The sequence below is a fragment of the Notothenia coriiceps genome, unplaced genomic scaffold (assembly GCF_000735185.1).
Source record: "Notothenia coriiceps isolate Sejong01 unplaced genomic scaffold, NC01 NC01_scaffold00034470, whole genome shotgun sequence".
Taxonomy (NCBI): Eukaryota; Metazoa; Chordata; class Actinopteri; order Perciformes; family Nototheniidae; genus Notothenia; species Notothenia coriiceps.
Genome location: NW_011367171.1, coordinates 189,539 through 205,556, shown reverse-complemented (window position 1 = coordinate 205,556; position 16,018 = coordinate 189,539). Strand labels below are relative to the sequence as shown.

The following is a 16,018-nucleotide window of genomic DNA, read 5'->3' as shown; positions in this document are numbered from 1 at the left end:
AGACACACACACACACACACACACACACACACACACACACACACACACACACACACACACACACACACACACACACACACACACACACACACACACACACACAGATTCATGGGACTAATCCCTGCTGTTTTGCATCACCTTATTTCTGGCCTCCACTCCTCACATGAGCCCACTGGAAATTGTTCCCAGACTAAAAATGGCAGCTGGTTAAATTCTATCTCCAGCTGTGTGTCTTCCATGTCTTTGTGGAAGAAAGGCAGAGAAATGGCCAAAGACATACAATAGGTCAGTGGTGACAATTATAATTGCAGAACAGAGAGAGGGCTCTTAATTCACTGTCGTCTGTCCAGACTGACGACCATAATTACAATCAGGCCGGATTCAGCCAGGCCCCATCTTTAGGGCCGAGGTGTTAAACCACCCGTGGCTCTCATTAGAGGACATTGGCTAATGAGTGCACTCCACACACATATATTGGGAACACACACAAGTACACTCTCACACATTGTGTCCAGAGTTCACTGCTTTAACTGCATTCTGGTGAGCTTAATTTCACACTTTTGCCTCCAGTGACACACAGGCAGACGCCGGCACCCTGACAGGGGTGGGATTTTAAATAGAGTCGTTATGAATGGCGCTGGGAAAGGGCCAATTAAGAGTGTGTGATTCTAATTATGCCATTCCTTTTACTGCGCTCCGGTCCACAAGGGACCAGAGACCGCAGGAAATGAGCATGAGGGTACATTTTAAGGCAGGAGTAAAATGGGGGAATTAGGTAAGTAAGGATATATTTCCAAAGCTACAAGGAAATGTGGAGATCTTAAAAGAGAAACACGCAAAAACATAGAGAGAGAAAGAGAGAGTAGAAAGGGGGGTAGGGTGATGATGGAGGGGGGTAACCTGATCTCTGTCCTGATAAAGCCACATTTATTTTTGAGGGTTACAGAAACAGCTCTGTGTCACTGAGCAGATCTGCTGTACAGGGCTGGGGAGAAGAGTCTGAGTCTCTTACCCACGGGAGAGAGTAATTTAGGTAGACATATGTAGATTGGGTTCAAGAGATACACGAGGAGAGAAAATGTAAGATTAGAAATGCAAAATAAGTGGCACTAGTACCAGATTGGAAAGAAGGGAGCCGTGAAAGAGGAGAGGGGACTAAATAAGTGAAGGACTAAGATAGCCTGCTGGCTGGTCTGAAGAGGTTAAGTGAAGTCCAATACAGCACCAATTATTGCTCTGCCACATGAACCAGAATGATTGACAGCCAGAATACGGAAAAATGTACATGAGCAGCTGTTGTCAAAAAAAATTATATACATATTATGACAGCTAAAAACAGAAAAAAGTAGTCATGTTCAAATGGAAAAAAGGAGTTGTTTTTCAATTCAAAATGTCAATGAAATCACAGTTTTCTTAGGTAAACACCCAAAGCACTCGTTCTGGATGATATTTGTCTCTCGGGACTGTGTGGTCTATTTCTGAGTGTTTGGGTGGGGTTCAAGTGCTTCGGGGTTGAGCAACGAGGTGTTTTTGACTCTTGTTGAATTACGTCTGCGTGCTTGTTGGCACTGTCAATGTTTTATTACGATTGGTGTTGACTTTTCTGCGAAGAATGACCTAATGTGTGGACATACAGCAGTCTAAACATGACTAGCACTGCTTGTCTGTCTGACCCCTTTAAGAAAACATTGGATGAAAAGAAAGAGCTTATATATATATACTATACATACAGTATATTCAACTTGTGTCCATCCGTAGGGACTGACTTGACCTATCTTTCTGTCCATAGTTTAAGAGCGCTGACAGTAGGCTAAGCCGTACTTAAAAACAACATTACGGAAATCTATTACAGCTTAAAGGATCCTGGTGTGGTGCCGTTAGTACAGTGTTAATTGAGCAGATGAGAAAATAAAGGCTGCACGTTTGCCTGGGTGTATCAGAGGACAAAGGACAGTGTAAACTGTATTTGGGACAGTTTCCCCAGACATTTCAGCCCTGATCCTGTGTCCTTAAAAGACATGTCAGTGTACTAAAGTCTCCACAAATGAAGGAATAGTTATTACAGTCCAACCGGGATCAGCCTGCTTGGTCTCTGCGGGTCAGGAGGATCAGACGGATTCGGACAGACTGAATTTAATTGACAGATGCCTGAAAGACCGACAGAGCAGACTCTGTCTCACATATCTATCAAAAGCCACATTTTCTTGTTTCTGTCAAGCCTGAGTTGGGGAGAGAGGAAAAGGAGAGTAGATGTTTGTGCAGACAGAAACAGGAGGATGTAGGGAGGAAAAACGAGGGAAAGAGTGCGTAATGGCAGATTGTAGTTAGAGTCCTAGCACAGGTTACCTTTGCATCAAAAGAATTTATGGGATGTAGGCTATAGGATGTAGAAAAGGTGATGTACTCCCATAGTACAAGCTGCCAACACACTCAACACTCATGAGGGTGGATGCTAATTCATCTAGTATTGCAGGATTAATAGAATGGGACACAAATCATGTTATCATGATGTTTTGCCATCCTGGAAAACACGTGCAAGAGTACGTGCAGTAAGTCATGGCAAGCTCCACATTTGTGAGGCCTATAAACCAGGATGTGTGCACCTTGTACAGAAACTGATAAGAAAAGCCAGGGAGAAAGCGATATAAAACACGAGAAGGAGAGCATGTATGGTTGTAATCGTTATCATAACTCAATAAAAACTTTTATCGTACAAGTGAACGTGCAAAGTTCACGTCTGTTCTCTGAAACGGACTTTGAAAGTTGGGTTGTTTTGGCCAAACAGACGTTGTAAAATTGTGAACTCAGCTCTGAAACCTTTCTTTCTGTGAGTCTGGCTGGAATCCATTTAACTCCCACAGAGCCAGGCACAGCAACTCTCGCTAAGGCTAACACAGCCTCTATTGTCCCTTCCTCAGACCACCATTGTCTCTGTTTGTGCATGCATGTGCATAGTTATTGCCTTGTGCACCAGTGTGTGGAAGGTATCTGCTAGTGTGTACATAAGCATATGGGTTTATGTATGCATGCATGATGGTATGCCATAATGTCTTATTGAAGGGAGATCATGGACTTTGGTGTCAGGGGACAAAAGAAACACTGTGCATTGATGTGAAAATGAAAGAGACTTTGAAGCTTAAGAATACAGAAAACTTAGAGTGAACACGTTAGTACAAAAATGAAGCAAATATGTCCACAAAGAAACGATTTCAGAAACTAAGTAAGAAAGAAAGAGAGAAAGAACAAACTAGCTGAGGTTCCACGTGGCCTTTTGTCTTATCACACTTCGAACAAGGTGACATCATGCCTGCTGGTAAGGCAGGTCACTGATACTACACTGTGTGCATCGCTCAGAAACACTACTCCTGTTTACTCACAACCTGTTCTGTTTCCCTCCACCACATTCACCGTGTGATGCCATGATGTTGTCAGCATTATTCCAGGCAGTGAAACTTGAAACCCTCTGCTCAGTGCTAAAATCTATGATGCCCGTTTATTTATCTCTACCTGCAAATCGTAGGTTGTCTGTTCTTGTAAACAGACAGGACTTTGTTATTGGAGGTTTGATTTGGTTTCAAGAAACAAGCAAACTGAATAAACATTCAAATGTAAATGTAAATATGTGAAGCACTGTGGAGCTAAGCATCTTGCTGAGGAGTGAGGGTTACTTTCTCTATCTTCTTTCCATAATACACAAGGCCACAGTCAATGACTTGGTATCTTCACAGCATAGAAATACTCTCCCCTTCAAAACATCACTATTATGAAACGATATCCTTTATTGTACACACTGAAAAAAACACGCCAAGGTTTCATGTTTTCACGTGTTGCTTTATGGCTCTGCCTTTAGTGAAGCATCATAATCTGCAAATCAAGGTAAAGAAAAAGGTTGACATTTTAGTTTATTGCCAAGAGAGATTAAATTATACTCTGAATGCTTAATATGACGTTCTTGCCAACGTCCAGAGTCCATAGTGTCCATAGCTTAGCATCAAGAATTGAAATGAAAAGAAACAGTTAGTATGGCTTGTCCAAAAGTTACGTAGTTTGCCTCCTAGCACCTCCATATAACAGTCAGGATATCAATCTTGATATCAAGCTTCTCCTATAATTCTTAACAAGAAAGCAGATTATGTGTATTTCCGAAATGTAAATATTTTGCTCTAAAGATATGATAAATAAGGCAGGTAAACAGAGGTAAATAACACCCTTAACCAGGCTCTTTTTGGTTATTAATATATATATATAATATATATAATATATATAATATAATAATTATAATACATCTAAGTCTGACACCAAAGGAGCCAGTGTGGCCTAGCTTTCGACTGTAGGTCAAAGGAAATCAAAGCTCTGCTCGTCTCTTCTTCCTCCTCCCCATCATTTCATACTGGCATCAATCACCCAATCTCTGTTTGGCTTCGCTGCTATTTCCTCGTACCACAGAGCTCTCTGTGTCTCTGTCAAAACTCTGTTTGTCTGATGTTTGTGTCCAAGGGGAAACAATTAGTTCGGCGTGTGTGTTTGTTTGTGTGTGTGTACCAATGTGAGAAGGGCAGGCGTTCAAGGCTGTGACTGAACAAACTCATTAACCGGCCATTTGTTAGAACTGAGACAAGATCAAACAAGATATAAAGCAGAAAAGTAGAAAAGAGAGAGATTTGTGGGAGAGAGAAGAGAGGATTTCAAAACAGAGACAGGGCGAAAGTTTGTTTGGGCTTAATGATTACGAAACCTCTGCTCATTATTGATCAGCTTGAAAATTGTTGTCTTTTATATCAGCACTAGCAGCGGATGCAAACCAGCAGAAACACACTCTTACTTGAACACGCACTTGAACGCACATATGACAAAATATCTCCGATTATAACAAATGATATGCATGTGATGTTGTATGTGGTGGAACTGATGGTAATAATCAGATCCTTTACACCATGTTACTGTCAAATGTAACAGCAGACAGAAGGGGGGGCAGAACTGTGGTACTTGACCCTCTTTCCCAGTCAAATAAATGATGTGGTAATATGGTTTATTAATAAAGTTTGAAATTGCCATAAGTACGACTAATGAGTTGAACGTTTTATGCCATAACCAATCATATCAAAGTACCAATTTAACATTTCTTATAATTAGATATATTCTTTTATGGCTGCTCAATAGCGTTGTTCGTGATATTTGTGTCTCCTTTGATATGAGTCAAACGTATGATAGAGACTGTATGTGCGTCGGCGTCCTGTTCCAGATAATGGGGAAGCGATTTGTCTGCCAGTCACAGGTGCTGCTGCAGCCAAAGCTGAACAGAGTAGGCAGAATAATCATGAAACACCCACAACAGGTTAGCTGAGAGAGCAGCATTAGCCATTAGCTAAAAGACCTGGGCCTTGGATTTTATATACCAGTGAAAAGTACTGGAATCCAGGTGGGCGATTTTTCGCCAAGGGAAGAAATACTTGTTTTAAGGTAAGAGAGCACACACTGTTCATATGTGATATGGCTATTTAATGAACTTTTGTAAGGCTCTGTGATCAATGTGTCGGTATTACTTTGCAGTGATGGAAAGTAAGTATCAATTCAAATCAAGTACTTTACCCAATTTTAAGGTAATTCAATTTTGTGCCACTTTAAACTTCCACTACACATTTTTTGAAAAAGTCTACTTTACTGACTTCATTGATCTGACAGCAGTAGTTCTTCAGAATACAATTGTGTTAATGTTAGCCCTGTGCACATTTCTCTCAGGTTCTCTACCACTCTGCATCCTGGAGTGTTTGGGAACAATTCAGGATTCAGAGTGGAAACCTGCCTATAAGGCTTTTCCATGAATAATGTGTCAATGATGTCAATAGTAACACCTAAGCTTTTTCTACCATGAAACGTCAAAATGCCGAAACAGGCACCATATACTGCACAGCTACTGGTATATTGTTTATATTAGTGTTGTCAGTACAATCAGAAAATTACGAATTTTGGAAATGAAATCATAAACTATTCAGTGTAGCTGCAACCCAACCTGTCAGAATTTAAGATTAACGTCACTCACCATTTTTCAATGACTTTCAATACAATCACACAGGAAGAAATCCTCTGTGGAGAAGAAGAAGAAGAGAAAGCAGTAAAATATAAGACTCTCACTTCTTCCCACCGGGGAAGTCTTGCTGTTACTATGATTATCACCTCCACTATCACCATTGAGGTCTACACCTACATATAAACAGAGGCTGGATAAGTCCAGGCATGTTTGCTCAGGGAAGGTGAAAGAGGTTCTGGGAAATGTAGTATCACTTACCAAGGTTTAAATAGACACCAAGCCTGAGGATTCAGACTAAACACTAACTCATGTCTAACAATGTGAACAATATCTAGTACAGAACTTCAAGGAGGAAAACTGAATCCACATTTTCTCTTTGAGGCGTGTAATGATTTATCCTCTGTACTACTAGAGACAAGGGATATTGTGTTGTTGTGTGTGCATTGTATGAGTTTGTCAATGTAAGACACTCCCTCTGTGCCCAGATGTTCCCATAGTGTTATTTTTCTCTCTCTATCCCTCCATTTCTCTTTCATCCATCATCCATCATGCTCGCCCTTCTGTCCTGCCCGACTGACTTACTGCTGTTGATTTTTGTAATCCCCACCTTTTATCTCCTTTTTTTCTCTCTCCCTCGGCTGCGTCTTCTTTAGTTATTTGTCCGTCCATCACTCTTAACATTTAATCTCATCTCTGATACAAAAGGTTATTTTTGGACTTGTTATGTATGTAACTCTTATGTTGAGAGCTTAACTGTATTTATAGCCGGTAAACCACAATGGTATAATCGCTGCAAAAAAAAGGTGCGAGTGAATATGCTGTTGATGCTTTGCAACGATTGACAGCTTGTATGTAAAGATGCATTTTAATTCATTTTAATGTATTGCACTGAATGTATGTCAATGCAAATGTGCATTGGTCCTGTGTTGTATGATCAGGGTCTGTTGTAGGTGTCAAACTCAATTTCATCCCGGGCCACATCAGCATTATGGTTGCACTCGAAGGGCCGGTTGTAATTTATATAAATATACATTATGTAAATATATATAATATATTATTAAATAATGTATTATATTACATCGTTGCCCCTGCATTGAATTATTATCAGATCTGGTAATATCTTCCTAAATAACTACGTCTGAAAGCAGAAGTCTAGGGCAAATAATTGAAAGTAAATATTCAACAATTACACCAATTGTATTGTATATTATATTCTTTGCAAGCTCTTGCGGGCCACATAAAATTAGGTCGCGGGTCGGATTTGGCCCCCGGGCCTTGAGTTTGACACCCCTGACCTAAGGGAAAACATGGGATCAACTCTCCCATAGTGCATTTAACCACATTCATTCTGTATAATTAACCTGTTTTTTATGCATAACCCCAACATATATATATTCAAATGACTACCATGTGTGCCAGATAAACGTTTAAAACTTTTAGGACCCAATTGTATAACCTAAGGGCAATGAAGGCAAAGAGAAGGCACAATGTCCCTGTGTGAGTAAACTTTTTATTATTTTTCAAATGTAATTCCTAAAATCTGTCACTCGTTTACTCAAAATGCATTGGCAATCAATTTCCATAGCTGGGTGTGTCAGTGTGCAGCACTCCAATTGAAAAATGTGAATATACAGTATACCCACAACATAAATGTATTCATGCTCTCAGATTGCCTTCCTGAAGTCAGATCATACCCTTCTGTAAGCTGAAATCACATTTCTGGAAACCCTGAAATATTTATCACTATGTTTGTGAGTGTAGTGATGCATATCGTCAGATGTTTAGTTAAAAAAGACGATGACTTAAACAGTAAAGTCTCACTTTGACATTGTGTAATACAATTGAGGATGCTTTAGGCTGGTGCTTTGTTCTAGTTTGAGGAGGAGATGGAATTATTTGTTTACATCAGGATGGACCGAGAGGATGACCAGAAACTTGCTGAAATCCTGTGTTTCGTCTGACTCTTGGAGATCACCCCCTTAAAGCTTTTTCGAAAACAGAGGCTTTGTGGAAGCAGAAAAGCTTGGTATCAACAAGCACACCAGAGACAGTTTTCAGCATTTTGTGATTCTTTTTCCGCAAAAGCCTGGTGCTGGTTTTTTTAAGACAAGCACTGGATGAGCCAAACGTAACAGCACATTTCAAATCAAAGGATGGAGAGTTGAACACCTGTCTTTCAGCTGCTGCCTTTGGAACAGGGAACATTTTTACATAACCTGTCAACAGTTGTGTACAAGAAATAAGAATAAGAATTGCCTCATATTCTTGCAAAGTAAATGTATTTCCTGTTGAAAATTTGATTTTGAATGTTCTGAATGTGTCATGATTTAAAGGTCCCCTATTATACTGTTCTTCATTACTTTATTATAGGTCTCAGATATATACAAAACATGTCTCTGAAGTGTTTGGCTCGAAACACCAAACAGATCATGCATTGTAGCATCCCATAATCCCCTCTGTTTAAGACCTGTTTCAAAAGTGCTGATTATTTGGCTTCATCTCACTTCGGTTAAATGAAATCCTTGCGTCCCTCACTTGCGTTGTTTCCCTGCGTTTAGTCCCTCCCACCAGGGAAGCATGGAGAGACGCAAGGAAACCACGAGAAGCAGGGAAATTAGTTTTAAGAGCAATGGGACGTCCTTTCCGCCAGCTCTGTCCCCGTTATTTTCACATAAGGGCGACTGTGGCTGTGAGGGAGTGTGGTCGTCTTTCAACCAGAAGGTTGTGGGTTCGATCCCAGCCCATGCAGTCTACATGTCGATGTATCCTTGGGCAAGATAGTTAACCCGGAGTTGCTCCCGATGGCATGGCCAACGGTGTGTGAATGTGTGTGAATGTTAGGTCCTAGAGTAAGGTACACTGCTCTGTATGAATGGGTGTGAATGGGTGAATGACATGTAGTATGTAAAGCGCTTTGAGGGGTCTTAAAGACTGGATAAAGCGCTATATAAGTACAGTCCATTTACCATTTACATACACCCCCGCCACACATTTACCGACATAAACATTTGTATCATCTGTTGTAGAGCCAAATAAATAAAATACAATAAGAACTCATTCTCAGAAAAGATAAACGCCATTCTTAAAATGTATAAACGAACAATAGTTTGATTAATATTGATTAGAGGGCACAATAGAAATAAAATAATTGAGAGAAGAAAAAGAGATACGTTATCTATCAAAACCCAGTTAGATTAACATTCATTGGATTGCACACTTTGTTTGTTTGTTTGGATATGTAGCACATTAACATAAAACACTTCAGAGACATGTTTTGTATATATCTGAGACCTATAATATATTTATGAAAAACCGCATAATAGGGGACCTTTAAGAATCATAAACATTTAATCCAATCCCAAATCCATTCGAGAGATCCCATTGGTGTTTGAAGAGTTCTCCGGCTCGGTGCAGGAACAGCAGCGACAGCACCAGACTGCTGGGCAGACTGAACCAGTTTGAAGAATGTTCCAGCGCACAGCCAACCTCGGTGTTCAGCAACTTAGATTTCCCCAGAGACAGACTCAAGATCATGCCTGCAAACCAAAGCCACATCACGCCCAGTATGGCTGTGATGGTGTAAAGCCCTTTGCTTTGATTGGTCAACGCACTCCCTGCTCCCGCCCCCTGGCCCTGGACGAATCAGACTGCAGAGAACAGAAAGGCTGCAGAAAGACAGGGTGATTAAAGTGACGGCCAATGAGCTGAATATTGGCCCACTGGACAAACCGGAGCCACATGTTACACCGCTCAATGCAAAGCTCAGCAGCCAAACGCACGCTATGCTAATATTTAGTATTTTGACACCACGTGCATTTTTCAGCCCCATGTACACAACGGGGTGAACAACGGCCAGGTATCGCTCTATACAGGTGAGGGTGTGAAAGCCAATCTGTCCAAAGAAAATGATATAACCGACACACACCCCCGCTTTAGTGACCTCATAATGGATCATCTCTACGGCGGCCAGGTGGTAGGTGAAGATGTCGGAGTGACTTAAGATAAAGGTATATTATTTATCTTTGTGATGGCAAATGTAATGTAGACGACCATTGCCACTTTGGAGTCTATGCAGTGGTACTTGGAGGAAGAGTTGTCGGACATTTCGATTGGTTGCTTTTATGGAGAAAATGGAAACGAGAAATTAATTAACTGATGCAACAATTAAAACATTCACATTTATTTTCAGAAGAAGTGGGCCTCAAATTGATCCCTGTGGCACACCAAGAGCGTTATTAATAAAAGGATATTTTGTTACAGGAGAAAGATTTTTCCTCCACCATTTAGCAGCCGAAGAGGCACTGAAAGATTTCCCCGAATGGTTAAATTATGTTATATATTCTTAATGTAAAAGCTTTTTAACCAAAACACTTACTGTATATGTCATGTTTTGTGTTTAATCATATTGCATTTAATAAATATATTTAATCTAATTGTATAAAACGTATGCCTATGTATAAAATATGGACGTTATGCGTTTAAATAAATCACGTCTACCTTCGTTTCCACATTATTAAAGCAATAAAACCATACAAACACCATCATTTGTTTCAGTTTTTGTATATAGAAGCAGCTTTTTACTTGTTTTATGCAGATTCTTATATACAAGCATTTGATAATACAATTCCAGAATATTTATATATATGTATATTTAGTCAATTAAGGTTTATAAAAATATGTAAAATGGTATTGATGATTAATTATTTTTACAAACATGGGCAAAACATTGAAAAGCAGATATTTTAATTATATTAAATATTATATTGATTAAAGAACACTCACCTTGTCACGGTGTTATTGATGATCTGTCTCTCTGTGCTCTCTAATTATCTGATTCTCATTTATTAATACCTATGTGTTATTGTGTGCAGGACTGTGGTTTATTTGCATATTGTCAAACAAATGATGGATTTCGTGTCACTCTAGACTGTAAATGGTGTCATGCAAATTTGTATTCTTTTCATTATTTTCACAGTCAGGTCAGAGCGCGGAGTCACTCGTTGCTCGAGGAAAATGTATTTACATAGAGTTTGAAATAAATAAATTGGTTATTTGTTGGTTTTTAAGTCAAATGTTGTCTTGATGCATACAACTCTCATTCAACAATGCATTTGTGTTTTAGATGAAGCTCCAAAAATATATCTATCTGAAATCAAGCCAACGTTTAGTATCGTTAACAAGTTGACCTATAGAGACCATCCATCCATCCATCTTCTCCCGCTTATCCGTGGTCGGGTCGCGGAGGTAGCAGTTCCATAGATAGACCTATAGAGACCGAACTCCATTAACCTGTCAGTCACATTTTGTTTAATAATGGTACCTAATGGCCAAAGTTTCCATCAAAATCGAACGCTTTGCATAATATACATAAAGTGTTTTCCACCCATTTCTGTTAAAAATCAGGAAATGGGAACATTGAGATAAACATTTGGTGGCACTAATTCTACAGGAATTTGACATTAAACGTAAGCAGAAGAAGTTCCCTAGTAATGATTACAACATACACTAGTGTAGTTCAGCCTTGTCTCATATACAATCTGATTGCACACACTAATGTGATTCAGGGTTGTGTTTGAAGCCCGGTAGTTTTCCCTCTCTGTGCAGAAACAGCAGCGGTAACACCAGACTGCTGGGCACATTGAACAGCAGTGCAAACAGGACCACCACACACTCAGCACTGTTGAAAGAGAAGCCTACCAAATTGCAAACCAGATTCCCCCCAAACCTCAAGAGCAGCACTCCAGTTATGATCAGGATGGTGTGGTAGGCCTTCTTCTGTGATTGGCTAACCCGCCTCCTGGCCCCGCCCCCCTCCCCTGGCCGGGGTCGAATCAGAACGCGGAGAACGGAAACGCTGCTGACAGTAAGGGAGATCACATTAACTGCAAATTGGCAGGTGCTTGGTAAATAGGTGAACCTTGAGCCTTCCTTGAACAGGAAATGGAAACCCAGCCCCCCGAAGCACAGCAGCCAAATGTAGGCGGTCGCGATGTTTCTGATTCGGACACCGGAGACCTGTTTCAATACCAGGTAGGTGATGGGGTGGACCACAGCGAGGTAGCGCTCCACACAGGAGAGGATTGGGAAAAGCATTTGTCCATACCAGGGGAAAATCCAAATGAGTAACCCAGCTTTGGCCACCACAGGGTCACCGATGAGGTGGCCGGAAATGGCGATGCCAACCCCTAATGCTCCAATCAGCTCCAGGAAAGCCAAGTTGTAGGTGACAAAGTCAGACAGATTTGTGACCGCCGTTGAGGAACCACATCGCTGTTGTTTCCAACGCTGGAATCCAAGACGGAGGACAAAAAATGAGAGAGGGATGAGGAAGATGATGTTGGTAATGGTAATAGCGAGTTGCAGGTAGTCAATAATGGTGCAGTCAAACAAGGAGGTGGACTGATGAGAAACGGAGTCATTGGTGGAGGATGAATGGTTGACGGACATTTTTAAACAGAAGAGGCCTGAAGAGGAGGGGAGAGACAGAGACTAAATCAATTAATAGTCATGCTAACATGCTCAAAATGACAATGCTAACATATGGGTGTTTACCAGGTATAGTATTTACCAGAGGTGGGGACTCGAGTCACATATTTTTTGACTTGAGACTTGCTTGACTAACATTGATAAAAGACTTGACTTGACTTTGACTTGGTATTCATGACTTGAGACTTGACTTAAGCTTGAGACAGATGACTTGAAATGACCTGACTTTTTAAAATAAATAATTTTGCGTTTGTTTTTGTAGGAGATATTCACGTTAGTTTTTTTCGAAACGTGATTGGGTGATTATAGCCCAATGCGCGCAAACCTGGCAACCCAACTAGAAAGGCAGGAGTCTCATTAACATGGCAAGCGGCTAGCTTACCCCAAAAAATACTTCAAGTTGGATCAAGGATTATGTTGTCAATGAACGGTAATAAGAAGAAAACAGCGGTATGCAGGGTCTGAGCAATAAAGAATCCAGTGACAGGAACCAGCACCACAAAATCCAACCTTCATTCTCCTACAAAAACACCCCACAGAGAAAGGTACGTGAATGTGTGTGTTGTAGCTACGAAAGCAACGTTAATTAAGCTACGTAGACTTGGTTCAAATCGATTAACCCATGCAAAGAAAGACAAAACGGTAAAATGAACACTATAACCGCCAAGGGATTCATTTGACTAACCCTGATACTGACAGGCTGGTCAGGAGAGGGGAGAGAAGAGGGGAGAGAGAGAGTGAGGAATAGAGAGAAGAGGGGGAAGAGAGAGAGAGGAAAAAGATCCCTTGTGTATTTCCCCTTGTAATGTAGTTCATCTACTTTTAGTAGTTTGTTTAAATGTTTTAATTAATGTTGTTTTGTTGTAGAAGTGCATCTTCTTGAATTATTGTAAAATGAATCGAACTTTTATCTGTTATGATGATAAACTGAAGCCATTTACAAATTAACCCCAATTAAGTGACAAAGTTTTAATCGTCCTCATTAGTTTATAAGGGAAATGATGAAAGAAACAAATAAAAATGATTCTTGAAAATGAAATCTATGTAGGTTGCTGACGCGTTTGCCGTTTCTAGTGTTCACAGAATGTAAATAAAATTTGTCCATGGCAAATGCCATATATGATTTTCTTACCTGGAAATCTACCTTTTTGAAAACAGACTTTTCAGTCCTTGGTATAATTTGTCTACAGTCTAGGTTAATATTGAATCCTGATATGAGTGTCATCGGTCTAAAAGAATTCAAATGATACTGTGTATAAATAACTGATTTAAAGGCGGAAACGGGGCTTAGATTCTCAGAAAACTGTCCGTAATGACTTGACTTGCTGACCTAGCAATGCTTGATTGACTTGACCTTTCTTGCTTCACCACAGTGACTTGGGGACTTTGCTTGATAGCTGGTAGTTCAGACTTGAGACTTGCTCATGATTGCACATGTAGGACTTAACTCCCCTCTGATTACCAATGTTCCCAATCTTAGTCTAGTCTTTTAACAATGCTAGTTTTTGCTCATTAACAGTTAACACAAAGTATATGCTAGCTGGGAATGACATAGTTGCGAAGACAGAGGAAGAAAAATCAACGGTGTCAATGCTAACATGGCTCAGAATGACAACTGCTAACATGTGGATTGTTTACCAGGGTAAAGACAATGTGCCCCCTTTAGCATGGGGGCCCCTATCTTCCAGCAGTAGATAGAAAGGCAATCGAGGCAGATTGGTTTTCAACGACGGCAAGATTGGTTCAATCGAGGCCATTAGTTTCAAAAGCATCTAGTCAAAAAAGTATAGACAAGTAAAATGCTGATGCAGCTAAATACAAATTCAGTTAAACCCCAAAGCTTCACAATCACTCCTGAGCAGGGTTGAAATGTTTAAATGGCAAATCCATAAAATAGCCTGGACCAATTGACCACAAACAAGGCAAACATTGCAATCCCTGGGAGGGCGTAAATTTGTTATATGATTGAACTTCAATTTAATTGAATGTTACAAAAACCAATGCGATTGTGCAGAAGAAGAACCTGGAATCCATTAATTGGTGCCTAAAGACCAAAGAAACTCTGCTGGCAATTAAAATACTAGGCCCTTGAAGAAATACTCAAAATTGGTATAGAAAACTGCTTTGTCCAAACAGTTTGTCTTCAACTCAAAGCCGCTATGGTTATTGGGGGTGCCTATGACACTTGCCGTTTGCTGTTTGATGTGTTTATTGACGACTCAGAAGCAAATACCATAAATTCAATCAATGAAGCCAAAATGGCGGATTTTCAAATATATTTAATATATTAGAAGGGCCGTGGCCAACAATATTTTAGGTTATAAAACTTGTTTGTAATCGGACCCTTCCTAGTAAACATACAATACAGTACATAATAATACTTAAATGATAAAACATCTAAAAGGAAATTCCCTTATCTTCACAAAACGTGTTGTCCCTGGATCTGCTCGATCCCGGTGTCTTCACAGTTATGACCGGCCTGTGTGGAGGTTTAGTCTAACATTGTGCGTGCGTGTTGTGTTGTGTGTGTTGCTTGGTGGCTGTGTTTGTGTTGTGTGGTGTGTGTGTGTGTGTGTGTTTTGTGTGTGTGTGTGTGTGTGGTGTGTGTGTGCATATCTGTGTAGAGTTTCATTGTTTGTACAGTATATGTAAAGGCAGTTGAGAACATTATGGCTTTCTCGCACAACAACCATTTCGTGGCAGTTATGCGAAAACTTTGCAAATTCCATGGTAAAAGATGGACAGACATGCTTGGGCTAGAGAGTAATCCTGAATTAAATCTAATAAAAAATAAATGATAGTTTAAAAAAAGATGCAAGAAACATTGGTGCTGTCAGTCCAATTAGAAAAGAAAATGATCCCGCGTTAAACACCAATATATTCCGTGATTAACATAATGATCAGCAGGTTACACAAATATTAACGCTGTGATGTCCTCTGATTACATTATACATGTCACATGTTTAGACGCTTTTATCCAAGCGACTTAGATACTCAATACTGTGGATATCCCCACGGACCAATTTGGGTGAAGTATCTCAGGGACCACAACTCATTCTGAACTGCAGTGGGGTTTGAACCTGTTCCTCCCTGATCCCAAAACAACAACGCACTAACCCACATAAAAAGCGGCCACACGCCTACCCCTGTAATAATTGTGTTAACCATTAATAGTGACAGCCTAATAAAATGCTAAATATACGTTCTATTAAATGTATGATTAGTATGATGGTGAGGGCTGGGTCAGGCATAGTGGAAATTGTTTGTAGTTGAAAGTTGTTTTATGAGCAAATGAAGGAATTTGGCTGCCCAGGACTGCTCTGTGCAGGACAATATGAATTTGAAATGAAACACTGAGGATCATTTAATACCAGTCAAACGTGATGGATCCACAGAGCTGATATGGAAAATATGAAAACAAATATCTCAGTCTGAAAGCTATAATCGCCTTAATAACTTTGACCGATATTTTTGTGGCACTCGTGCCCCTCAAAGTAACGTGAG

The 16,018-nt window shown here is 40.1% G+C and overlaps 1 long non-coding RNA gene across 1 annotated transcript in view; it reads left to right on the top strand.

The window, feature by feature from the left end:
- Window positions 1–12,371, top strand: part of LOC104962182 (uncharacterized) — a 24,134-nt gene extending 11,763 nt beyond the window's left edge. The window contains exon 3 of the long non-coding RNA XR_800180.1: window positions 12,347–12,371. This is a non-coding gene — a long non-coding RNA (uncharacterized lncRNA). The remainder of the gene's footprint in view (window positions 1–12,346) is intronic.
- Window positions 12,372–16,018: the final 3,647 nt, after the last annotated feature.